The following is an 11,116-nucleotide window of genomic DNA, read 5'->3' as shown; positions in this document are numbered from 1 at the left end:
TATATAATAATAGAGAAAAGATACTTAACTAGGAGCCTTGAAAAATGGGTAAAACAAAAATCGCAAAACAAAAAGTGCAACGCTCAGGAAATGATTACTTGCGTGCTAAGAAACCTAATAGGAACATGATAAAGTTAAGCAAAAGAATAAAGGAAAGCCAAGGAAACAGCATAACTAGCCCCTGACTTAGCCTGCGAAGCTAAGGCTGGCCAGAGGATATATATATATACATATGAACATACATAGGTATCCCCAAAATATACCAAAATACCAAAATAAACTCCTATCTCTCCCTCAACCTCTAAGAGGAGCAGCATACACAAGTTACTTGGAGAGTAAGCTAAACAAATATATACATATATACAACCAAAAAACCAAAATACACCCAAGGACTACTTCGCTTCCCAAGATCCAGACGTCTAGCGAGGAGCCTCTCGACCTGCATCTGAAAAATAACAATACAATATGGAATGAGAACCGGAGGTTCTCAGCATGGTAAAAGTGCCACGCGCATAAGAAATACGGTCCTCAGAATGCCATAGGCAATCCTAGAACTCCGTTATTCAATTATCCAACTTAAGTACTAAACAGGGGTAGGTATTCTAAATCTGCCTAACTTACTCAAGTTCAAGCTTAACCTAACACCAAACCATTTCCTCCGTTTCTTCCATCCTTTCATCATTCAGAATGCAACAGAAACAAGCAACCAAACAAGTTCACGCACAAGTAATGATCAAATAGTACAAATAGCAAGTATAACAAATAGCGGGTAATATATATCAATTAGGCATACCCAAAAAAATGCATAGCAATCAATACAAACAAATGCATATGATGCATGCCTGTCCTATGGCTGATGGGGCCCATCTGTCGGTTATCCAGCTAACCCGACAAGTCCAAAAACCTTAGACTGTCCCCCGTCGCGCATCCCCAAGAGTCTATGCATAGAGTTCACATTCATATTTCATAAAATCACTCAATGGGGGCTATCCATACCCGGGAATTTATACGTGCCCGGTCACCCTTACGACGTAGGGTCAACAGAGTATCGAGATTCAACCTGGAACACGTGATGGCGAGCCACGGCTCTTACCCAGGGAACTCGTATCTCAGATAGCATTATTCATAAGCTATTTCATAGTCATAATCATTATTTAATTATTCATCAAGCCATGGCATATTAACTCCTTTTATTAACAACCTCCCTTTCACATTTTTCATCGTCATTCCCTTATAATTCATCTTGATTATCCTTTCCGGGTCCTGACCAAACTTTTTATCAAACTCTTCTCATTCTTCTTAATATCGAATACTCTTAAAATCAACCCAACTCTAACATTAAATCAATCACATCACACGAGGATTGAACTTTAACTTCTCGAACTCATGACTATCACTAAGACATCCTCGACACTCTATTTTCTTTTCTGTTTCTAATATAGCAAATAAACTCGGAATTGCACAAACTTTATATCCAGGCATTCATATTGAAATAAGCTTTCTAACAAACTAAATATCATAATTTTCTGATTTTTCTAGCCTCAGGAATAAAAAAAAAACCGTGACTACTCTGCAGTGCATAAAACCAGAAAAACAGCAGCAGCATGTGATATTCAAAATTCAATATAAAATCTAAGTTAAATCCAATGACTTTGAAAATTAATGTAGTTAAACTTTACTCATCCAGGTTTCTTTATCAATTGGTTCTGAGTCAATAACATTTTTAATGAAAAAGTTACATTACCTGGAAGTTAAGTAAAAATGAGACAAAATCTATTTTAAAAACCAACAAGCTTAGTACCTTTCAATTGGAATAACTTTTATTACAAAACTCAAATTAAGCTAAATTTTGATTTGAGAACCCCTAGATCATCCAGAAACAAGTGTGTCTTGGTTACAACCCAATTTCTATTTAATTCTAAGAGTTACAAGCATTGGAAGTTGATGCATAGCTTGCTGAAATCTGTTTCTTTTCAGTTTTGAGCACCAATATTCAAAAATTCACAGCTCCCAATCCTCAACTCTTAAAATTCTGAAATTTCAGAGAAATAAAGAAAGTTAATCAAATTTTATAACAAAATTAGTTTCGCTCCAAAAATCAACTCGTAGAAGTTGCAGCAAGACAAACAAGTTGCTGCCCTGTTTGATCTTTTCTGCTGCTGGACAGATTTAACAACCTAACTTTAAAAATTTGCCATAAATTGTATATTTAACAAAAAGGTCCCAAATTTTCCATTTTAGTTCCTTATATTCCCAAGTTTAGCCCAAACTTGGTCTCATACAATTCTGATCATTACATAATTAGTTACAGCATATACAATACCACCACAACACAACTCTACATCCTTATTAACAAACACCAATTCTAATCCATCATAAATAAATATAAGAGCACACCATTAATAACTTTCACACCTCATAATTCTAATATATAAATTCACTAACAAATCTATTCTAACAACATTACAAGGCTAATCATTAAATACAACAAACAATCCAACTTATTCTATGGTTCCTCTAACCTAAGTTTTCACAACACCGTAAATATTAAACGTGCAAAACTTAAACCATATCTTGGCCGATCACTTAATTCACCCAAGGCAGCCTCACAACTCAAAATTACAGCCCTTCCAAGCTCAATCAAATAGCCCCAAACCAAGCTTGATCACCAACAAGCCTCCAACAAGCATCAACATTCACATACACACTACCTAAACCACAATTAACACATCCAAACATAACAACTCAATACTCAAATTCCTAAATTCAGAAATTTCATTAGGGTTTAAGATCTCTTACCCTTACTCACTGATCCTTGGGCAATACCCACAAGAAATCAAGTCTAGTGGACCCCTAAAACATGAAAATCATCAAGGAATTAAGTTTCTCAAACCTTAAACCCGAAATTCATATACCAGAAGAAATGGAGCTAGGAAAAAGCGATTCACTTACTGTTTTATTTGAATAGAATTGAAGAACTCAACGAGCCCGACGCGTGGCCGCAAACGGCTCGTCAATCGGAGCTCCGGATCAAAAGTTATCAAAGAAAGAAGATCAAGCTAGGTTTTGGAATTCATTCTCTTCTTCTCCATGCATTTACGCTGCTTCTGTTGTGTTCTAAGGCAGAAAATGAGCTTTAGCTCATTTATATACTGGGCTGGTTGGGCCCGCGGGCCTGGTTTGGGCCCGGTTCAACCGGCTCGGCCCATTCGGCTCAATTTTGGGCCAAATTTTTCGAAAGTGATATCAAAATTATCGTTTTGCCGAGCTCTATCCTATTTTGATATTAGTTTTGCATATTTAATTTTCCTATTGAAAATTCGATTTATTGACTAATTATATACCGATTTTAGCAGGGTTTACACTATCAGTTTCTTCAATAGAATTTTTCTTGTTCGTTTTGACCTTCTATCAGCTTCATTGACTGCATTTTCCTTCTTCATTTTGAGTTTCTATAAATAAATTTGTGTTGTGCATAGTTTGTACTAAAAATATTTAAGTTAGGATTTTGAATTAAAGTCTCAATAAGCTAATTTTAACAATTGATTATTAGTAGACTATTAATTGAGTTTGATTATGCTCAATTTTTTAAAAACTATATTATAGCATAGTTGGATGCTTTCCTGTTCAATACTCTTGTCAACATTTATGATTTATGTCAGAATTGGCAATTTATTTTGCGTACGAAAACTGTTTGCTGAAATGCTCCAAAGAAACTCTGTTTCTTGGTCTTGTTTGATTTCAGGATATGCACAAAATGGCATGCCTGACGATGCTTGTATTTTAACAATTGATTATTAGTAGACTATTAATTGAGTTTGATTATGCTCAATTTTTTAAAACTATATTATAGCATAGTTGGATGCTTTCCTGTCCAATACTCTTGTCAAAATTTATGATTTATGTCAGAATTGACAAATTATTTTGTGTACGGAAGCTGTTTGCTGAAATGCCCCAAAGGAACTCTGTTTCTTGGTCTTGTTTGATTTCAGGATATGCACAAAATGACATGCCTGACGATGCTTGTATTTTAACAATTGATTATTAGTAGACTATTAATTGAGTTTGATTATGCTCAATTTTTAAAAACTATATTATAGCATAGTTGGATGCTTTCCTATCCAATACTCTTGTCAACATTTATGATTTATGTCAGAATTGGCAATTTATTTTGCGTATGGAAGCTGTTTGCTGAAATGTCCCAAAGGAACTCTGTTTCTTGGTCTTGTTTGATTTCAGGATATGCACAAAATGGCATGCCTGACGATGCTTGTATTTTAACAATTGATTATTAGTAGACTATTAATTGAGTTTGATTATGCTCAATTTTTAAAAACTATATTATAGCATAGTTGGATGCTTTCCTGTCCAATACTCTTGTCAACATTTATGATTTATGTCAGAATTGGCAATTTGTTTTGCGTACGGAAGCTGTTTGCTGAAATGCCCCAAAGAAACTCTGTTTCTTGGTCTTGTTTGATTTCAGGATATGCACAAAATGGCATGCCTGACGATGCTTGTATTTTATTCAAAGAAATGATTTCTGCTGGCCTCATGCCAAATCACTATGCCATTATCCTTTATATTTTAAACTTGGCATGGATATTCATGCCTTAATTTCTAAGTCTCCATTTTCTTCAGACTTAAACAAATGTGATATCTACATCATGTTTGATTATAACTGAATTTTTGTGATATGATTTAGATTTTAATTTGATTATTGAGTTTTAAATTTTTTTACTTTTTGAATTTGATTGGATTTTAGTTGTTTAATTTACTAGTTTTGAAATATGCGAAAGAAGACTGCACCAAAACGAGTAGAAAGAGAACTAGAAAACAAGGACACCAAAGAAAAAAAAAAAGAAAAAAATGTATCCAAAGAAACTTCAAAGGAGATGGAGTGGAGAAAGGTATTTTGTCTTTATTTTTTTTTATCTTTTATGCTGAATTTTTTTTCCATCTGATAAGGTCTTTGCATGCTCTGATTTTATTATGCAGAGTGCATTACTAAATATTAGTTTACACAACGAAACAAATGGCACTTTCGCTAACACATGCTGCATTTTAGTGTTTGATTATTATCTCTGAATTTCAGAAATAATAGCCACTGAATGTAGTGTTGAGTTCAAATCTTTTATTTTGTCACTTTAGCAATTAATAAAGAAGCACGAAGAATCTGTAGGTTCTTTTAGTTGGAAACCAATTCATCATCAATTAGCTAAAAATTTTGGCAATATGTGATAAAAATGATATACAAAAATTGAAAAAAAAAAAGAAGCTGATAGGGAAGTAATCCAAAAGAAGAAAAACTAATAATGGGATATAACATAATTTGCTTCTTCATTCTACTGCATGTGTTTTATATGATTGCCATTCGTGTTGGGTTATGCTGTGCTTCAGTTATCTCTAAGTTTTATGGGTGAATGTGTCAAATCTCTAGATTATTGAAGGTTCTTCTAGCAAAAATTGAAAGCAAGTAGATTTAACTGTTGGTTTAGTGGTGGCACCTTGGGTATAATTGTACGTTTCATGATAATGGAATTTTCATTTTGTGCTACATTCATGTTGGGTATGCACCCTGTTCCTTCCTTTAGATATATGCTTGTTAAATATTTAGTATCTCATTCTGACTCTGTCTAAGGGAAGGTTCTGTAAGTAAGCTCCTCTTTTCTTTAGTCTTGTTCCCATGCTTCATTTTGTCTGAACATCATTTTACTCCATTTCATGTCTAATAAATATTTTTTGTTGCTGTTCAGCACTTCAAATCCTATTTTTTGCAATTCAAGAAACAACATTCCTTCTTGTTATATATAGTCAACATGGTCTAAAAATTAAGTGTTAGTAATGGTAATTAATAAGAAACAGTGTCACTAATAGAATCTCTGATCTGGTCTTTTTTTTCCTGTCAATGCAGTAATGGTAATTAATAAAAAAGAAAAAGGGGAGATTCAGTATTCTACTATTCTCATTCTATATAGAAACTGCATAGTTTGATTATAATTTTATTCATATAGATGTTACATTATTGCCTTACTAAAATGTTTATTATTTTAACTAATTGCAACTTGGTAATTTGAATTGAAACTGAGCACGCTACTACTTTATATCTATAATTTTATTTGAATATGATTAGTATTTTCATTAATGTAGTGCTATGTTGACACGAGATGCGCACCAAACTTGTTAGCGACACTTTGTTCTGATTATTTGAATGATGCACAACGCAACGAGGTCCGAGCAATGGGTTTTGGATCCCTCTTGGGTATTCCCAAGGGAAATTTAAACCATGATTTGATTTTGACCCTTGCAAATACCTATAATCCCTCCAAATTTCATCTTCTCACTCCAATAAGAAAAGTAGATGTTACTTGGGATTCAGTTGCAATTGTCTTGGGATTGTGTGCATACGGTAATAATTAAAATTTCTTTAAGATCCTTTGATTTTATTAATTAGGATTGACTGTATAAAATCAAACATGTTGTATAACATGTTTTAAGATCCTTCATTATGTTGCTATTAAATTTGATTTTTAATATCACTTTATTGGTATAGGAGTATAACTATATATTGAATCACTGATGACCTGCTTGCCGAACTTTTTACATATTGAAGCTATTGAAGCAATGCTTGCATTAAAAATATCATGCTATGCTGAGTTTGATTATCATGTTGACTGCTGAATTTGATTATATATGTTTACTGAGTTTGATTATACTCTGAGTTTGATTATACATGTTTACCGAGTTTGATTATAATCATGTTTACTCTCATTATTTTCTTTAAAATAGGTGACCCATTCAAGGAGGTAACTAAAGAGCATGAGCCCATACTTTTAGAGTTCAAGAAAAAAAGTCCAAATGCTTTGAGACAAATCATGGTAGAAAATCCAAGAGGGGGTCCCAGATTTAGGAGAGCTTTCTTGTTGTATGCGTTGATAACATTTTTGTTACCAATAAATACAACAATGACTCGGGATAAAATTTTTCTATTTGTAATTGATGTTGATAATCCAATGAAGTACAATTGGGTTAGATGCATTGTTGATGGCCTTACTGATGGAGTTAACAACTTTAAAGAAGGAGTGGTGTCAAGTTTGAATGGGTGCATATATGTGCTTCAGGTATTTTTCATTTAAACTAATTTTTTCTTTGACAATTATCTAAAGCATGTTTGATTATAATATAACTTTAATTAATTGAATTCAGATTTTATACTTCCATAAGCAAAAATATGGACCCTTTGATTTTGAGAAAGAACCACAACCGCCTTGGCTTCCTCATTGGACAAAGGAACTCATTTCTGCCCAAATAGCATTAGAAAGGAAAAGTTCATCGGTACTAACATTGTCTGCTCTCTAAAATTTCATTTTCTATCCATAATGAATGAATTTTCACTAATTATGTATGTGTTATAAGGGCTGGTTAAGTCAAAGGAAGAGCAACCTGTGCCTAAACGGCAGGTTCGACCAAAGAAAATGGTTGTGAAAGAGGCTACACAAGTGAAAAAAGAGCAAAGCGAAAAGAAAAAAGTTGTAGACAACCTTAAGAAGGATAAAAAAGAATTGAGGCAAAAAGATTCTGTAGAATCAACCAAAGTGAAAAAGCAAGAAAGTGAAAAGGAATTGAGGCAAGAAGACTCTACAAAATTAAAGAGAAAAGAAGCAAGAAGGAGGAGCAAACACAAGTTCGAATGAAAAGTTAGTTAGTTTGGCATTCCCACCATTCTCTGTTTTGACTTTTCAGCACTCATGTATACTACATTCACTTTCGTACATGATGTTAAAAATTAATAATTACTTGCTTCCTTTGATTATACTCTGAGTTTGATTATACATGTTTGTACAAAGTATTTATTTAGTACAAAGTATTTATTTTATTCTTAAATTATTTGATTATTAATTATTTGCTTTGCTTGTATCAAGGTGGTTAACTATTATTCATGCATGCTTAATGAGTTACCACAAACAAGATTCAAGAAAGATATATATTGCATGAATTCAGACCCAGTGGTAAGAAATTTTATTATGTATCTCTTCATTTTTTTATTTGACAGATTTTGTTCTATTCTAATTTATGATCAATCTATTATATATCTCTAATTTTACAACCAAAATGTGCCACATGTCACTTTCTCATTGCAATTGAAATCAAATCTATTATATTCAGATTCAGTGCTATATTTGACTACCAAGTTTGATTATAGGTGTTTACCGAGTTTGATTATATATTTGTCTACTGAATTCGGTTGCTGAATTTTTTTGGTGTGTATGATTTAATTTGAATAACAGGATGATTGCCAAACATTAAGAAATAATATCATCATGCAAATGCTCCTATGCCCACAAAATGATTGCCGAACTAATATTTTGGAGCTAGCAAAATCAATTCACAAAGATTGCCAATAGAAAAGAAAGAAAGAAAAAAGAAAAGAAAGCTTTGGATACCCTGAAGGAGGCAAAAGCACCAAGACAAAGAAAACTAGGAGCCTCCCAAATTAGTCCATATGCAAATGTTGGGACGAAAACCTTAGAAAGAATAATTGGAGATGAAAGAAGAAAAGTCCGAGGAAAATTAAGGACACATCGAGGGGGAAAGAATTGATTGTATATATTTTTTATTGAATTTTACTATCATGTTAGCAATTTTTTTAATTTTGAGTTTGATTATCATGTTCACTGAGTTTGATTATACTCGGATTTAGTGCTAGATTTGACTAATGAGTTTGTTTATATATATTTACTGAGTTTGATTATACTCAGCTTCAGTGCTTGATTACTGAGTTTGATTATAAATGTTTATTGAGTTTGATTATAGTCAGGTTCGGTGCTATATTTGACTATTGAGTTTTATTATACATGTTTATCGAGTTTGATTATATTTAAGTTCAGTACTATATTTGACTACTGACTTTGATTATAATAAAATTCAAGTAGGAAGTTGTGATTTTCATTTATAATGTTCAATAAGCTCAGCACCCAGCAGATATCAATCAGCCCTGTTAGATGTTACTATATTTGTGCTCCTTGCTCAAGAACACCGACACTACATTTGTTTTTTCTGTCCCACTCAAAACACACCTCTCAATTTTCAACGATTTGAAATCTTTAATTATTTGGTCTAAAATAAGTAAGGCAAAGTCATTGATGTGCTTATTGTATGAGTATATCATTGCTTCTTGCGCTTTCTCATGGCTATTAATCAATAATATTCAAGCATGCATAATTTTAGGTACAAATCTATTACAAAAATCCAAGAGTTCTATTGCAACATGTAACAAATCTATTACAAAAAAAATAAAACTATTATTCTTTCAAATGGTGGCTTTGTTGCATTAAGTTCAACAAGGATACAAAGTCATATGGTTGGTTAGAGGTAATGCTCAACTCCGAAGGTAACTCCACATGTGGCTGAAAAAAAATACCAATCAATAAAGTGATAATAAAGCATTTTAGCAATAATAAAGCATTTTAGCAATAATAATAAAATTAATCAAACACTGAACTTGCCTGTGATCTCTCTTTCACGTTCTTTGTATGCTTCTTACTTCCTTGTTTAACAATTTTTTCTACAGTAGATTGAAGCCTTTTCTTATGCCTACGACCTTTTCGTGATACTTGTTGGGGTTGTTAATCTCTAAATCATTTGCATTTTCATCTACCTCTTTCGAATTTTGATTATCTACATTATCCATTGAAGAGGCCTTTGGTTCCACCTACATAACCCAAACCGAGTCTAGTATATGATGTACGGTCTCGGTGGGCTCCTCGGATGCAGCGGCTACTTCAGTAATATTGTAAAATTGCTTGCACATCTCATCATAACGTTTCTTTACGGGCTCTAAACGACTTGGATCATGGCTACACTTGATGCTACTGTGCTTGCGCTTTAAAGTTTTCTTCCACCGATAAGAATGTATTTATTTGGTAATTTCTTCACTATTTCAAGACCAAGGACTGAAAGACTATGCCTGCATAAGATTTTCTTTGACTCAAAAAGATTGCATTGACAAGAAACATCTGAAGTGAAGAATCAAACGATACCTTATAAGTAACATCAAACATCTTATCACCATTCTCAATCTCTTCTATAACCATGTAAGTAACAACATATCCCTCTTCATGCTCTTTTGTTGAAAACCAATTAGCCTTTGCTCTAAACTCCTTTTGAAGCTCATTAAACTTTGCATGAGTATATTCCTTTTGAAACTGTTTTTCAATAGCAGAGGTAGTAGCACAAGGGATAATGGTATTGAAGCTAGCAGCATCCAATTCATATTCTTGTTGAGCTTTATTTGTAAGACAGTTGTCATATTGTGTTACAAATTGTTGCAATTTGCTCTTTGAGGTTAGGTAGCCCTTCATAAATGAGTGCATGCTTTCACTCCTTTGAGTGCTACTCATGCCTGCCTAAAAACCGTTGCTAAGAAAAATAGGGACCCACCTGTCACATTCTTTGTACAAACCTAAAACCATAAAATGGGCATAATCAAACTTGTAAGGCATATTGATTAATAAATGATAAATAATCAAACAGTAGATATAAGATAATCAAACTCATATAAAATACCTGCTAACCAATTATTATCAAGCAAATTGAATCTGTTGATAAAATCAGTCCAAGAGCTCTCAAATGCTTCCTTAGACCTAGAATCCCACACAATATATGTCATATCAGCACAAATCTCGTTAAATTGCTTGCATGCTCCTAGTTTTTCTGAAATTTTCTTTGTGATATGCCAAATACACCATCGATGTCGTGTCATTGGCAATGGTTTTTTAATGGCTTTCAGCATAGCTTTGCATTGATCCGTCAATATGCCAATAGGCGGCTTGCCACCCATACATCGTATCCAACAATCAAATAACCAAACAAAGGAATTCTCTTCTTCGCATGAAAGAAGAGCACAACCAAGTAGCAATGATTGCCCATGGTGGTTAACCCCAACAAATGTGCCAAAAAGTATATCATACCATATAATAAAAATAAGAGTACATAATCAAACTCAGTTTAATTCTATTCTACCTATAATCAAATTCATTCTATAACTTATCTATATACATCAAACATATGCAAAAACAAGAGTACATAATCAAACTTAGTATAACATGCACAGCAG

The 11,116-nt window shown here is 33.0% G+C and overlaps 1 long non-coding RNA gene across 1 annotated transcript; it reads right to left on the bottom strand.

Annotated features, from left to right (window-relative positions):
- Nucleotides 1-496: 496 nt before the first annotated feature.
- On the bottom strand, nt 497-3,158 carry LOC112746925 (uncharacterized). The gene is made up of 3 exons (XR_003174673.3): nt 2,953-3,158; nt 2,800-2,853; nt 497-2,711 (listed from the first exon to the last, which is right to left on the bottom strand). It is a non-coding gene; the product is annotated as an uncharacterized lncRNA (long non-coding RNA).
- Between the last annotated feature and the right edge of the window lie 7,958 nt (nt 3,159-11,116).

Source organism: Arachis hypogaea, chromosome 15, assembly GCF_003086295.3.
Source record: "Arachis hypogaea cultivar Tifrunner chromosome 15, arahy.Tifrunner.gnm2.J5K5, whole genome shotgun sequence".
Classification (NCBI taxonomy): domain Eukaryota; kingdom Viridiplantae; phylum Streptophyta; class Magnoliopsida; order Fabales; family Fabaceae; genus Arachis; species Arachis hypogaea.
The sequence above is the reverse complement of the archived record's forward strand: the minus strand, read 5'-3'. Positions and strand labels throughout refer to the sequence as shown.